The sequence below is a fragment of the Coturnix japonica genome, chromosome 7 (genome assembly GCF_001577835.2).
Source record: "Coturnix japonica isolate 7356 chromosome 7, Coturnix japonica 2.1, whole genome shotgun sequence".
NCBI classification, from domain to species: domain Eukaryota; kingdom Metazoa; phylum Chordata; class Aves; order Galliformes; family Phasianidae; genus Coturnix; species Coturnix japonica.
The window spans coordinates 26,006,713-26,022,321 of NC_029522.1; the positions used below are offsets into that span (position 1 = coordinate 26,006,713).

General features: G+C 39.0%; 1 long non-coding RNA gene across 1 annotated transcript in view; it reads right to left on the reverse strand.

Annotated features, from left to right (window-relative positions):
- Nucleotides 1–8,407, reverse strand: part of LOC107317017 — a 74,074-nt gene extending 65,667 nt beyond the window's left edge. Inside the window, exons 1-2 of the long non-coding RNA XR_004307992.1 lie at nt 2,770–8,407; nt 2,261–2,412 (exon numbers count right to left, since the gene is read on the reverse strand). This is a non-coding gene — a long non-coding RNA (uncharacterized LOC107317017). The remainder of the gene's footprint in view (nt 1–2,260; nt 2,413–2,769) is intronic.
- Between the last annotated feature and the right edge of the window lie 7,202 nt (nt 8,408–15,609).

The following is a 15,609-nucleotide window of genomic DNA, read 5'->3' on the forward strand; positions in this document are numbered from 1 at the left end:
ATTTTGACAAACTTCTCAATCTGATGTGACCTTCATCTTTAGCCATCTGCTTGCCTTTGTTTCTGCCTTTTTTTTTTCTTTTTTTTTTTTTTTTGATAAACCTCTGCAGCTTAAAGCTGTAGTGGTTTGTTCCATATTCCTCTAGGTCAACATTTCACCTGTGTAAATCCAGAAACACAGACTGAAATGTACAGACAGTAACCTGGGTTCAAGTCTCAAGGTAGTTGATTGTGGTAAAACGTGTGTGCTGTCATCGCTTACAGCAAATGATTTTTAATTGTTAAGGATTATCAAAATCCTCCCCTTCCCCCCCAAATAATAATAATAATTTGGAAAATAACTGTTGCAAAAACAGCCCTTCTGCAGGGTCTGTCTTTTACATTCCTAGAGAATGTAGGACAAAATCTGGATGTTTCCTTAACCAAGAATAAAAACCTTTAAGCGAATGAGAAGAACCCATGGAGCTTAAACCCCTGCATGTGCAATTTGCTAATTTGGCATGGAGCACTGGCCCTCACCAGAGAATCCAAACACATGTGCTACTGCACTCTGGTTGATATAGACTGAATTCCTGGAAAAGCAATGCAGCTATTTGCAGATTTTTTATTTTTATTTTTTTTTGTCCCTGTTTTCCTGAATCCCTAGTAAAACTTCAAATGAGGAAAGGGGTGCCTATGGGATTTTGTTCCTTTCCCTATTCTGATGAATGATTGTATGGTTTTAAGAGATAAATGCTCAAAACCAGAAAATAAAAGGATTGTGAGCAAGCTTGTTTTTAAACACAGGGCCCAAGATTTCTTGCTATATTGTTCAAATCAGAATATTGGTGAGGCATTCTTTTACATGTAGTCGTAGGGGCCTGCTCTCTTTTTTTCCACTGCTTACATGAGTGTTTTATACCAGTGGGGAGAGCAATCCAAATGAGTTGGCTGCCTGCCAGTTCAAACAGCAGGAAGTTTACTGATGCTGGAAGCTTTATTTATTTTGTGTTTTATTTTGGAAAGAGGAGTAAAGAAGGCTAATAACATTTCAGGGGCAAAGAGTGAGTTGTTGTCCTGCACTTCAGGCTCTGCTATCAACCAAGCATTGCAACATTTCCTACACTGCAAGTTCAATTTAAAGATCAAATCCGCCATTACCTCCTCCTCTCCTACCGTCACTCCTCCTCCAATGGAACAGACAAGGAAACTAAATCATCTGAGTAACTACTACTATATAAACATGTATTGCAATCAGGGGAGGGAAAGAAGCAGTAACTAGTTTGTAGACCCCACTTAATTCAATGCAAAATAATAGGTTCTCTATGTACTTTTTTCCATATATTACTTGGAAAAATTAAGTAAATAGATAAACAGAAATTACACCAGATTTGAAAAGATCTTTGCCATTTATAGGAGAAACTTATAGGAAATCTTGTGAAATTCTAAAACCAGCTAAATATCTGATGTGTACAGATGCAGTTTATGCTTTACAGAAGGGGTAACACAAACCCCACAAAACCTTTCCCTCAGAGCATTCAAGTACCATATAAGCTGCCCCGAGAGACTAAGAATAAGCAAAAACATCCTTGCAAGCTGTTACTGGCAGAAGACGTGCTCTACCAGTCTTATTGTCAGCAACAGCAAATGTCAGGGACCTCAGGTAAAGGACCTCCAGCCACAGCTGAAGTTGCATGAATGACCAAAGTAGTTCTATATGTGAAACCACCATAACCAGCTTGTCTTAAGGCAATTCACCCTTTTGGCTCCTATTTCTACTTATACATGAAATGGTCAGCCATTTAAAAGAAAAAAGAAAAAAAGAACAAGCTAACAAGGAGAATATAGGGAGCAAACTTTACCTTATTTTGGTCACTACTTTTCACAATAAAAACACTTTAATGGTTGAGAAAAAAAATAAAGGTAAAAACGTAAGAATTCAATACAGGAAGCCATAAATATAAAATATTGATTCTGAATATAGCATATGGCTTAAAGCAGTAGTCATCAGTCATCACAGGAACTCAGATTCACGACTGAATCTGTCCGAAAAGAGTGACAAGTGCCTGATTCCTCAGTAGCATTAGACCCATAACACAGTTATTTTGTTCTGCATGTGTGCATGCATGTGTGTAAGGGTAAATGGGAAGAAATCCTGCCAGTGAGTTAAAAAATAATGGAAAATGTTTTCCATTCTTGAGGGTAGACTTGACAGAAAATAAGAAACTACTTTCCTCTAACGGTGCCCACCGGAAATTACCATCAAGCTACAGGACACCTACCTTTGGTCTTCTCATCTGTAGCATGGGACACAGGAGGAAATATCTGGTTTCACAGGCATCGGACGACATTAGCGTGCTTGCATCATACTCTAGGTCATTCCATGGCAAATCTATCTTGCATCTTTTGAAAGTAAGAAAAAAACTCCCAAAACCTGAAAAGACCATTCAAATTATTCTTTTGCATATTAAAAGAAAAGTAAAAGTAAAAAAGATAGGCTCTGAAGGAAGATCTAGGAAGAGATGCAAAAATGGGATACATTGGATTACAGCATTGAATATATGGGCAGAGAGATTTAAAGAGTGAATTATTGTCTGAATAAGATTTCCAGTCTTGGAAATTAAAAGGTTCAGAGAAAGCTCTTGAAATCAAAAATATGAGAGGGTGCTGACAGTACCATATAAAATGCAGAAGGTGAAATTGTCTGTATTGTTAGGAGATAAAAAGAAGAGTAATGACTTCTTTAAGTGAGGTGTAGATAAGGAGCTATAATATAAACTGAAGAGCTGACCAAGAAGAGATACAGCCAGTGGTCACTCTGTCCTTTGGTGTATATATCTGGTACTCTCCACCCAACCTGAACATGGTTTGGCCAAGGGAAAGTAGGTGTTGGTCCCTGGGGAGGGTGCAGGGATCCAGTCTTCTTCACCATCCATTCCCATTCAGACTATAACAGCAGCAGCATGGACGTGATGTACAGCTATTTGCAGTCACAGCCAGTCCCTCCAGACACCAGTGCTCAGCAACAAACTTCCATTTCCCTGACCTGCAATGAAAACTAAAAGTAATCAGAAGTTTAAAATAAGGGAGAATAATAATAATGGGAATTGTTACGTAATACTGACAGGGGCTGAGGACAGTATAGGAAAGTGTGAAGAAGGCATGTGGCAGTTTTACCTTTGGGTTGGTACCAGCAGAACATCTCCAGCAGGCACGCAGATGAACTGTGCAGCCCTATGTCACGGTGAAGCTGGATTCCTCAGGCTGTCAGAGCCCAGCCTTGCTGTCTACACAATTTTGCAAAAAATCTGTTTTCTGGCTAATTTTGGAAGCCAGCTGTGATTTACATCTCCCTGTCCAGCAGCAGGATTTTCTCATGAGAATCAGACTCTTTTCAAGTTCAGGACTGCCTCTAAAATCTCAAGATGTTTGGTTAAAGTGACATTTCAGCCACTTCCCTTCAGCAAAAGTGACACTGAACACAATAGCAAAAGAACTGAGAGAGGGCCATATGTAGACAGGCAAGAAAATCAGACTCAAGAGCCAGTGCTGTGTGGAACCACTTAAAGTCAAGACATATTATTTTATTATTTCTTGCCTTTCAAGCAAATACGTATCTTTTGTGTCCACTCTTTAGGGTCACATGAGAGAGTGAAACCTTGGAGACCGGAAGGAAAGAGAAAATAACAGACCTTGCCATAGTGGCCACAATCCTGAGCAGTTCCTCCTATTTCCCCCCCCCACACACACCCCCAATATTATCAATTAGCTTCTTGTACAAGAATGCAGCTTTAAAAAAGCATAGTGAATTCCTTTTCTAATTTATCAGAGTCAGCTTTGCTTCAAACCACTGTTAATCACTTACATTTGTGTTTTTTACAAAACTGAAACAAATATCTGTAAAGGTGTTGTGGGGCACATCGTCGTACATCTTGCATACTTACACACATATGTTTTAATATATACACAGTTACATCCATAGTATATTTTTCAACAAGAAACTGCACTGAAGTTCAATTCAACCTTGTGGTTCAAAACCACCCAGCAATTTTTTTTCTTTTTTTTTTTTTTTTCAATACAGGTCATGCATTCAGTCATGCATTCAGTTCTATCAAAATGATGCAGTTGATCTGATTACTAGTAACAAAAGTAATTAACTTCAGTTCAGGGTCGTTATAATTGCACTGCTACTAACTTCACAGAATCCAGAAAAATATAGGAGCATTGCTGAGGGGAGATCACTGCACTGCAGCCCCAGTAAGTACCAGCTCATGTCTTTGAGGCCTCCCCACAGCTTTTGTACTGGCATATTATCACCCCTTCATCTTATAAACAGTCTGCATTTGCACCCCTGCAGTTTAACGTTATTTTTCCTTTTCTTACTTTGTTGTTTGGCTGCTGGTCCACCCTCAGCATCACACGAGGCCAAGGACCTCTTTCCCTATCACATGGGTTTTGCATAGCTTCCCCAGGCCCTCGGCTTTCCTTCTTCAGACCTCCTCTAAGCATTTCCTTGTCTGCAACCTTTACCTTTTCCACCATCAGAAATCCTGCTCTGCTCTTTCAATCTACACATTTCTGATACCTATTTTGCTTTTAAGTGCTAAAACCATAGGTTCCTCTTCATCTTGTTCTCTCTCACTTGCTGCTCAGTAATGAATAAGTGGGCTCAGAAGGACCATTCACAGGGAACAAACCTACAGTGAACGGGGCAGAGAAGGAAAGAAATTAAGGTTTAAGAGGACCTGGATGATGCTGTTGGTGATAGCACACATTCACTCGGCTGGCTCAAGCTCTCCAGATATCTCTGGAAGTGTGCATTTGCACTGGAGTGAATCTCAGGCTTACTTGGTCTGATGTTCTCACCATGTGGAAAGTCACCTGTACTTAAAACAACTTGCATAGAAATCTGTTCATATCAAGAAAATGCAAACAAAGATGATTGATTCAGAGTCTGAATGCTCGGATGGCAAATTATCTCTCAGATGATGTAAATATACAATCCCTGGCTTGTTCCAGTCTGCTGGGTCTCATACACAAGGATCCGTGAAAGCAAATCCTGTTAAGAGTGCTCATACACCTAAGCCTGCATAGTCCTGGGTTCCAGCACACTCCAGTATCCCAGTGAGCTGGACAACAGCTTGACATCATAGCTTTGATGGGATTTTCACCAGCGTGATGTCCTAAAATCACAATGGAGAACTCAGACCTCATCTCCTAGAATGCCCTTAAGCCAGTGCGATATGCATGTGTTCTTTATCAGATGGACCAAAAAGCTCAATTAAAAAATGCAGAAGAGTCCAATTCAGAGCGTTAGTCATCCTTTCCCTTCATATGATAGGATCTTTTTCAAATAAAAATGCACTGCAGTATGTATTAAAGCTGAGGTTGTGAAAAATCAAAACATCTTTGATCAAACTTGTTGGAAATTAAAGAATATGAACCTTAACAACCCATATTATATAAACAGATATTAAAGTACAGATGAATAGATTAACTGGTACCCCACTTTGCATCATGCACATGCACACCTACAGTGCAGTAATATACATTACTGAATAATAAATCACACTTTGATCCAAGTAACCCAAAGCATTTTACAAACACTAATTAAAACTTGAAATTTCTCTCTCAGGTACTTAAATAGCAATGTACATAATTTGTAGGTGGAAAAAGCAAGCCAAGGGAAAGGTAAATTGACTCAGAATCAGAGGAGGAATCTGAAAAACCAGTAAGATTATATGACAGTCTGTACCCCACTTTGTGCAAACTAAGGGAATGTGTCCTTGCTACATCTAAAGAACCTGAACATTAACATAACTCTGAAAAGATTTTCCAGAGAGTTTACTTAATTAATATAAATTCTAAGCATTTGTTTTTAAATAGGTTTTATTGCTCCACCATTTTCTGATATCTCAGGACTCTTGATGGAAAAAGGCTCATAATAAGAACCAGCTCAGCACCACCTCAATACAGCAGCACATGTTTTCCCACAGTGACCACTAATTGGTCCTCCATGGCAGGTGCTGCTGCCTGCAGGAATTTGCATTGCATCGCGAAGAAGCACAGAAACGAAAAAATAATTACAGAGCAGCTAAGGAGAGAGAATGTTGCCACAAGCAAAGTGTGATCCCTCAACAGCCCGGCCTCTCCCCAGGCTCTGTTGTGCATTGCATGGTGGCAGCAGGGCCAGCAGGGCCCACCGCCCCACCTCTGGCTGCACAGGCAGCACTGATGGGCTCACCCATCCTCCTCCACCCCATCCCTGGAGCTAACATTTTGCCTAACAGAAACTGTATCTGCTCTCATGAAACTATCTGAACTGCAAAATAACCAAACTGAAGTAAAAAAAATAAAAATAAAAAATGGCCATCCTTATTTTTGAATTTTTTCTCTGCCTATGAGAAGGGCTTGTTCATCAGCACCAAGTGAGAAGGGACAGGAGGAGGGAGGCAGCTGTATAGGTGTACAGGAGCAGTCCCTCAGACAGAGTTTTCTGCTAGAATTGTTCATAAAACTTGCAGAGCAGCAGGGGCAGCTTGATGACATTCCTGGGGTATTTAACATTATTGATCTTTTTTGACAAATGAGTAATGTAACATGCTCATTTCCATTAATCATCCTTTTTCTAATTCAGGTAAACAAGGGGTTGTTTGGTTCATGCTCAGCTAATATCTGTTTTTGTAATTATTTTTACAAGGATTCTGTGTGATGAAATTCAAATCTGTATTTATTTGGAAAATAAAATATTGATGCCCTTCTCATTTTAACCAAGTATTCCATAAAGGATCAAATTTCCTAATTGTGCTATTAAAAAACAAACAAACAAAACAAAAAATCCCCAAAGAAACAAACATGCTATTATGCCTTAGAACTACATTTTAATTCTAGTTCTGCTGTTTTTGGCTCTGCTAACATAGAATTCAGCAGCAAGCTTCACAATGAGGCCAGGCAGAGAACAATCACATTCCCATCCTCTCGCTTGCCTCTGGCAGCTGGGTTTTTATTAGGCGCAGTTAAAAACCCCATATGTTCCCACCACCCAGTGCTCATGGGCTGCCCAGTGCTTGCTGCTCCCAAAGGAGTCGGCTTCCCTCCCCAGGCACTTGTGGTGGTGTGAGACAAGGGGGCACACAGCTGCCAGCTGTGGCACCAACTCCTGCCTTGCTCCCAGCAGAGAGTAGCATCCCAGTCCCTCACAGCACCATCCTTGCTTGGTGTGTAGGCTGCCCTGAAGGGAAGAATCACCAAAACATTGCTATTTTCTCAACCTATCTGTCCATGAGCCCTGTGCCCTGCTGCCAACAGCCATGGTGTCACAGCACCATCAACACTTCCCATGCACCCAGCTTTTCTGCTGTTTGCAGCTACATCTTCCAAGAAAGAATGAAGGTGATATTTTCCCCATTACCACATTAGTACTCCAATGCTGCTTTGTGTGTACTGTTCTGACAAGCTCATCAAAGAACAATTTAAATAGAGATGTAAAAGCACATTTACTTATTCTAATAAACATACCAGTAAGACTTCTGCTGTGATACCTGTTTCCTGAAAACCAACATGCCCTGAAATAGTATTGAAAGGACCAATTACTTGAAAGTTTTTAGAAAACAATATGTATTGAAGATCCAGAAAGTCATACTAATAGGAATCCTCCACAACACACAACTCCATAGAGGATAAAAGGTACGAAAAATGCTCATTTTTGTTTTAAAAATACAGTATGAAGTATTTAGCATGTCATCTACAGAACGGAGCAGAGGTAAATATGAGATCTTAGAATAAAAGGGTACTATTAGTAACGTGCACTATTAGATAACTCAGAACACTTATTTCAATTTTCCAATAGAGCCTTAGTTCCCAATCATCACAATAGGCAGTCCTAAGAAGGGTTTTTGTTAACTGGTTCAATAAAATACTCTTATGCCTTTGAATGAAAAGAAAAAAAATAGAAACTGGCAACAGTGGCATGGTTAGACTTTCTGAGAATGCACAAAAAGAAAAAGAGTGGTTGGTAAAAAGTGATTTTTAAAATTAATGTGCTCATTACTAACATAAAATCTGTTCAGTTACGTAGCACTAATAAAAAATCCTGATCGTGATGGAACCGCTATAAGAAATAATCCACAGTAAACATAAACTCAGTTAGTTAAGATGTATAGTAATGAATACAAGCCTTACAGGATTTTCTAGTAGAAGGATTTTTAGGGAGCATGACAAAGGTCTCCCCACTGCCCAACTCCTCTCTGCTTTCTGATTTTTACACCACACAGACAGTGATACCAGAATAAGAAAAGCAGCTTGCTTCTACTTCTTGGCCCCTTGAATGTCTGATGGCTGGTTCAGAGAGGAAGTTTGAAGTGAATCACTTCAGAGGAAAAAAACCTAACAGATGATAGCTCTGAAACAGATCAGCCAGTCAAGAGAGAGAATTGGGGTTTCACCATGCTTCAGATGCTTCCTACAATATCACATCGGGGGGGGGGGGGGGGGAGGGGTTGAAGACAATGAATTGAACATTAAGCTACAAAGAGAATGATTCAGTATAAATCATTAAAAAGGGGAAACTGAGGTATAGAAGAGCTTGACGTGGCAAATAGTCAGAATGCTGACAGGGAGATGTGCAGAGACACTGCCCTTGATACCTCAGCGGTTGTATGCAAGAAAGACTGGAAGACACGGACACCATCCAGCTCCCTTTACATGCCTGCAATTACATCAGGACAAACATGTTTCATTAAAGAAAGACTGGAAAAAAAAATTACATCATGGAACTATCTTCAGAGAATGGTGCCAGAATGTGTCAGCAATTAGGGCCAAGTTTGGTCACTGGGTGCAGATGTGTTGTGTCCAATCACAGTGCTCTGGCTCATAGTTTCACTTGTCTCACTTTTCAAACACAGAACAAAAGGAAGAAAGTTTTCTTCTTACATCTGTGTTATAGTTCTACGCTAATTTTCTAACTACTGAATCACTCCTATTATTCTTTTAATAACACCTAATATTACCATCATGTACCTCTGCCATTATTAATAATATCTGCCTATGACTATACGCAGGTAAATAGTTGCTACCAATCATAATCACTTCCTTGGATAATAATCCTCTACAGAGCTTAATTTTATTTGTAACATCTTTCTGTCTTTCTATGAACGAAAGGAATTTATAAATAGCATAAAGCGAAAGGTGAAATTCAGATACATGGCAGCTCTGTTAAAATATTCCCTGATTGTCTTAGGTTACCTGCTGGCTCTATTACTACCTTTCAAAAATCAGAAATCAAAGACCAGGGAAACGTTCTCAGCTTTGTAGTGTTTGTAGTGGGCTTCTTTGCAGCTTCAGAGAAGCTGCAACATTTTAGCAGTTCCTATCACTGACCTTACCTGTATTTTTGCAGTTTCAGCTTGAAGTTTGCTTGCTTTGATATAAATCATTGCAATGCTGCATCACCATGGAGCAAAATCACACAACACTGTAACAGAGGAAGCTGATAACCTGGGCTATGGCTGATTATTATTCTTTGCCTCAGTAGAGGAAGGTACCTTGAAACTCAAAACTCCCCAGCAAAGGATCCTCAGGCTCTGAATAGCTTATCAAGTTATTGTTCTTAAAGTAGCATGATGACAGGAAAACCAACAGCAGGCTAAAATCCCTGTTGTGCATACCTCTTCTATGACTTGATACTGGATGTAATCATGAAAGGGATAATTTGTTCACTATACACAAATTTTGGTTCTGATGCCATATATAAGGTTAACACGAACCCCAGCTAACTCAGCATGCCTAGCTTAAAGGAGCTGATGCCAATCTATTTAGTGGAGTACAAAACCATAGTGCAGATAGTTATGTCCTAATTGGACCATTTTGATGGCTTGCAGATATTCTTTGGTCTTAAGAATGGGTTCAGATTTGCATTGATAAATGCGGTGTGGAGAAAGGTCAGTGTCAGATTTACATATGAGCATACAGAAAGCAAAGACTTGTTCCTGGAAAAGTGACTTAGGAGGGAGAGGGTGAGAATAAGCTTGAACCAGTTGAAACTGGTTGAACTGGGTCCAGGTATTCTCCTGTTATCCTTTCTGTGTTTAATGTATCTAAGCCAATAGTTCCAGGGTTATTTAGAAAGCAATTTGTAGAGATTTCCATGGTCCTGTCTAAATTCCTTAATGCTTGTTTTCCTTATAGGGTGCTGCTCAGCAGTGCATGGTGTATTCAATAGTTTACAGGCTATTTCTTTAATATTCCCGGAGAAGGAACTTCAAAAGAAAAACAGGATTATGTGCCTGATATGTTTCCTGCACAGAGTACAACCCTCTTTGGTATTACTGTATTTACAGCATACAGACTTCCCAACACAACTCTTGCTTATATGAATTTGCAATAATGATTTGCACTATTTTTTCAGATTTATTTTTCCAAGCAGACCTCTTGAAATTAACACTGCAACCCAAATCACTTTCTGCAAGAAAATTTAAACAAACAAACAAAACAAAAACAAACAAACAAACAAAAAGAATAAAGGAGGATTTCTTATGCATAATTATTTATAGCCCTTAAACTTACAACATTGACTGCTAACAAGTAGAGAAACTACCTGTACCTTATACTTACAAAAAAGCCCAAGTTTTATCTATTGTGACTTGGTACTCAAATAGCAGATTCTTTTTTTTCATTACATAATAATTCTCAGATGTGTTACTTGGTGAAGAGAGAGAAAACTGGATGCATTGTGGGAAAAAAAGCAAAACCTTGTGTAAAGCAAAGATGGGCGATAAAGATTCAGGGTAGTAAAGAATGCTTACCCATTTCCATGATTTCCCCTCTATTAGTTTATATTTGTACCCATGAAAGCAAATAATGCACTAATTTCTGGGATGAAAGTCCAATGTGAAGAATAATCACCAATGACTAGCTCTTTTAAGAGTGATTTCAGCTCCTTATGATCAGCAGTCTGAATAAGATTTAGTATTACGGGAAACATCTTTATTTTCTTTATTTTTAGCCAGGATCTCTCTCTGCTTACCCATAAGTACATTGGGGCATGTAAATAGGTGCCACTGGACAGAGCTACTGTAGCTCAAGCATAAGATCACTACTGACTTTGAATTCCTGAGGAGTGGGCTGCTCCATTCTTGAAAGCAGTCAAGCTTGCACTATCTACAGTCTATTGACAAGAGACTTATATATGGTTGTGTGGAACATAATGATGGGATTTTAAAGTATTTCCTAAACTAATCTCATCCAGATCAAATGAACCTGTTAACAACTCTGCTGAAATTCTATAACAAGATTATCAATATTTATATTACTGTCTCACCTGTGTGTCCAGGTCATAGATTGGTGAGCCACTGGGTCTGGCATCGTAGGAATCAGGGAATAAGAGGACCATCTCATGCAAAAGGCCGAGCACAGTGGTTCCCATGGTTAGCATTTTCAGTGGAAAAGCTGCAATGCTTCAAATACTTGAATGACAAAAAAAAGTAACGCTAGTTTTTGGGTCAAATTCCAAATCCTAGCCTTGCGAACGTTCTTCCCCCTACAACAAAAAAACACAAGCCAACACCTTAAGACATGCGATTAGAAATATTGGTGCAAGAAAACTGTTCCAACAATTGCCTGAGATTCATGGGAATACAAAATTGAAATGAGAAGTGGGAGACTCAGTTTAGATGAGTGCAGATTCCCACTCAAATGTCACTACCAGGTAGGTGAAAACCCTAGGTTTCCAAGCAGAAACAGCAAGCATCAAAAGCCCAAGCTTTATTTGCTCCTGGGGCTGAGCTGCGGGGAACACCTACACATTACAAAATTGTTTTTATTTCCTCTTTCCCTTTCCCACTCCTCTGTAAGGGCACTTTGCTCATTCAGGCCAGCTCTGATCCTTTATTTCTCTTATTCTCTATCCTTTTTTTGGCTTCTGGGCATCTTTAATATGCACAACAAAGTGTCAGTTTCATTACCAGCAATCTGTATTCAAGGATATCAAATTTGTGTAAATTCCACAGCATTGCACAATGTTTCCATTTAACCTGAATGAAATTCAAGTGCAAATGAGGTGTTAGTCATTCATGAATAGAACTCTTAATGTGTAGACATGTTTTTTTAAGGTGAATTTAGTACTCAGCAAAAGGTGCCAAAGTGACAACACTGAAAACTGAAGCCCTCTATGAATTATTGTAAAGGCTATGATGGGGGAAAGCAAACCACACTGCTATGTATAAGTCTGCTGATAACTAGGAGTGTCTAGCACTAGAGATAGAAATAAAACTCAAATATTGTGTCCCTTTAAGGCTTCACTCTATGTAAAGGGAGTACTAGTCACTCCACGAGTCACAATCTACTGTTTTGTGACACAACATTTCAGGGTATGGAAAACAGAAATGCAGAGTTCTGAATCATTTCACTTAAGGCACTCTGTAATGAGATCTAATCAATGCTTAACATCCTAAGGGGTGAAATTCTCCCATTTTTCCACAGATGGACTTTTGTTATACTCCCAGGATGATCCCTAATTTGTTATTATTAAATGAGTGCTGTCAACCTAAACTAATCAAAATGACTGCGAGTGCTAGAGATAAATATTACAGAGAAGGTTGAAACAGTACTTGCATACAGCAAATACTGCAAACTGCTCTTTAAACAAACACATAATTCTGAAATGAAAATGACAAGTGACACCTAGCCACTAGAATGGATTCTGGCTGGCCATGGAAAGAAAGGCCTTCCACTGACTATGAAGGGATTGTGGTCAAATCATCCCCCAGTTTCTTATCTGTAAAGCATAGGCTGTAGCTAGCCCTGGCTTAAAGTGGTTTGACATAAGAAAAAGAAGCACACAAGAACAATGCATGTAGTATTTTCTTTAAATACCTTTTATACTACATATGCATGTGCAAGAACAATTCTGCATTTACAAAATACAGTGTGCGTAGGAAAAAGGCTGATGGACAAGATTTGCAATGGAACCTTATGAAGCTGCATAGCTGATGAACTATAGATAAAATGAAACAGAATTTCATCTATAGATAGATGAAATTCAGTATGAATGAACAAAGACTTATAAGAAAAACTCTCAACTTCAAATATGAGTTAATATTTTCTGTACTAATAATTGTGATTCAGCAATAAGAATACATGCTAGACCCGAGGAAGAATTAGGTCAGTACCCATTATCAGTCAAAGCAGCAAATAAAGTTACATGAATTTTTAGGAAGGAATAGTGACAAACCAGAAACCAACAGTATGCCTTTGAATAAAGCAATGATTCATCTGCATTTTGAATGCTTCTGCAAATATGGTCTGGTTTCTAAAAGGTTATAGCCAAAATAGAAAAGGCCAAGTAGGCTGATGTACATCTATACGTGGAACAACTGAGTATTCCAGGACACCTCAACTTGAAAAAAGACAACTAGGAGACAATGGAAGAGCCTAATCACGAGAGCCAGAAGAAAGTGAAAGGGCATTGATTCCCAGGGCAGCCGTTATTCACTGCCTCTCCCAGTAAAGAACTGTAGGAGACAACAAACATAGCATGTAGCTATAACTTTCTGATAGCTGAGAGCAGATAACATAAAGCTATAAACCAGGTAGTTTTGCTAGCACTGACTGTAATATCTGACCATTCAGCCCTCTGGTGCTTCTTACATGCATTTTGACACTTATCCTCACAGTGTGCCAGAGAAATACAAGCACATTTGTGCACGTATGCCTGCATGTGTGTTATGATACAATGCTACTGTTTTGAATTAATTCTTAAATTAATTCCCTCCCCCCCAGCCCTCCCTTCCCTGTCAAATTGTAGATGAGGAAGGAGAGCAGCTACCAGCTAACACTCAAGGCAAGGAAAAAAACTTTGAGTGACCATTTGGAATTTTCCCCTGATTATCATAGTCATACTTCATCATTTTTTTAAATAAAAATCCATATCTAAACAGAAGCTTTATTCCTCTATCAGAAATGAAACTTTATTCATAGTTATTAACCACTATGGAAGACATACTCCTTATATAAATATCTATAAAGTAATGAGTCTTTCCTGGAATAAGATGCATATTAATTAGATCCTACAGCACTTGAGAGACTTTGGTTCAATTCCCACCAGTAAGGTCAGGAAATGCATCCACAGTAGTTAGCAGCTAGTTTCAAAATCTCAATGCACCAAGCACGATGGGGTCATTCAGTGGAGCAGGTACCCCAAGGGAAGGGTAGAACAAGAGCCAGGGATTATTTCACATAACTGAACGGGTAACTCTGCAGCAGTGACGGACTTTCCATTCAGAGCAGAAAAGCTTGCCAGCATACTGTCCTTGTTGCCCACCCTCATTAGGAAGAATGTAGCATGTGAAGCAATTAATTGGATGATATTGGCTGGAACAAGATAAGAAGACTGGGGGTGGGGGGTGTGCATGCATGTATGGGGGAAACACTAATATAATGGTACAACACTAACATAGCCACTCTAAAACAGCCCTGTACAATTAGAGATAGGAACATCTTTATATGACATAGGAGCACCAATGCTGAACAGGGTATAATAATGCAAAAAGCCTTCTACCCACTTGAATTTTAAATTCAGACGATGATTCACTATTATGGAACGATGGATTAAATATCTCATCTTTGCCCATGGACTGCTAATGAATCAGGCTCTAAACACGAGACATCTTTATGCAGAATATGGAATTTCCATGGGAACGAGATTCTCTGAACCTCTCTGTGTTATCAGTATTTTTTTAATATATATTTCTGTTATTTTATCAATTGTGACAAAGAGAACTGATAGGAATATCCACTGTAGCCCATTAATTTTGTTTGGTTCTATATTGCATCACAGCATATAAGTGGAGCAAAAATAGAGTACACTTACAATAGGTTTTACAAGGTTTTAAGAATTGATAACTTTATTTTTTAGTGGAAGATAAGATTCTTCTGATGAATTCAAGCCATAAAGGCAGTTGTCTGGGAGAAAAACTGTAAACCGGGCTAAAAAAAAAATATTCTCTGATAATCTTCCACCAATAAATAGTTGCGTTGAAAAATAAATAAATAAATAATCCCAAGTCGATGAACACTCTCAATGCTTCATAGTACAAGACACACATCAGAAATGGCAGAGTTGTGAAGCGACCAATCCTCATGGGAAAACTACTCCATACAGAGGTGCTACTCTTTCCCCTGAAGCATTTGGTGCTGGCTACATGCAGAGCCATGCTACTTGGCCATCATGACCTCTGATCTGCTCTGGCTTGGTAGTTCCTGTGTTCTCAGATCACAGGCTACAACAGTGCATTGCCTGAATGAATTCAGTGCTGTTTATCAACATGTCATTTACTTAATACTCTGGCAATATGCTATAAGTAACCCTGCTTTAGCAAAAGGTGGTCTAGATAACCTTCAGAGGTCTCCACCAATCTCAGCCATTCTGGACTATTATGAGGTAAAGCCAGTCTGAAAAATCTCTGCCCAGTAGTGACCAATTGCTCAATAATTTAACTTACCTCAGTATGTATGCTATTTGCAGCATAACAGCTTTGGAACCTTTCCCGTTGCTTTACCCCTGCCACTGCTATCCCACATTCTTGTTAAGAATGGTTTGCATGACTTGAACACATTTTCCCTGCAACAGGGACAA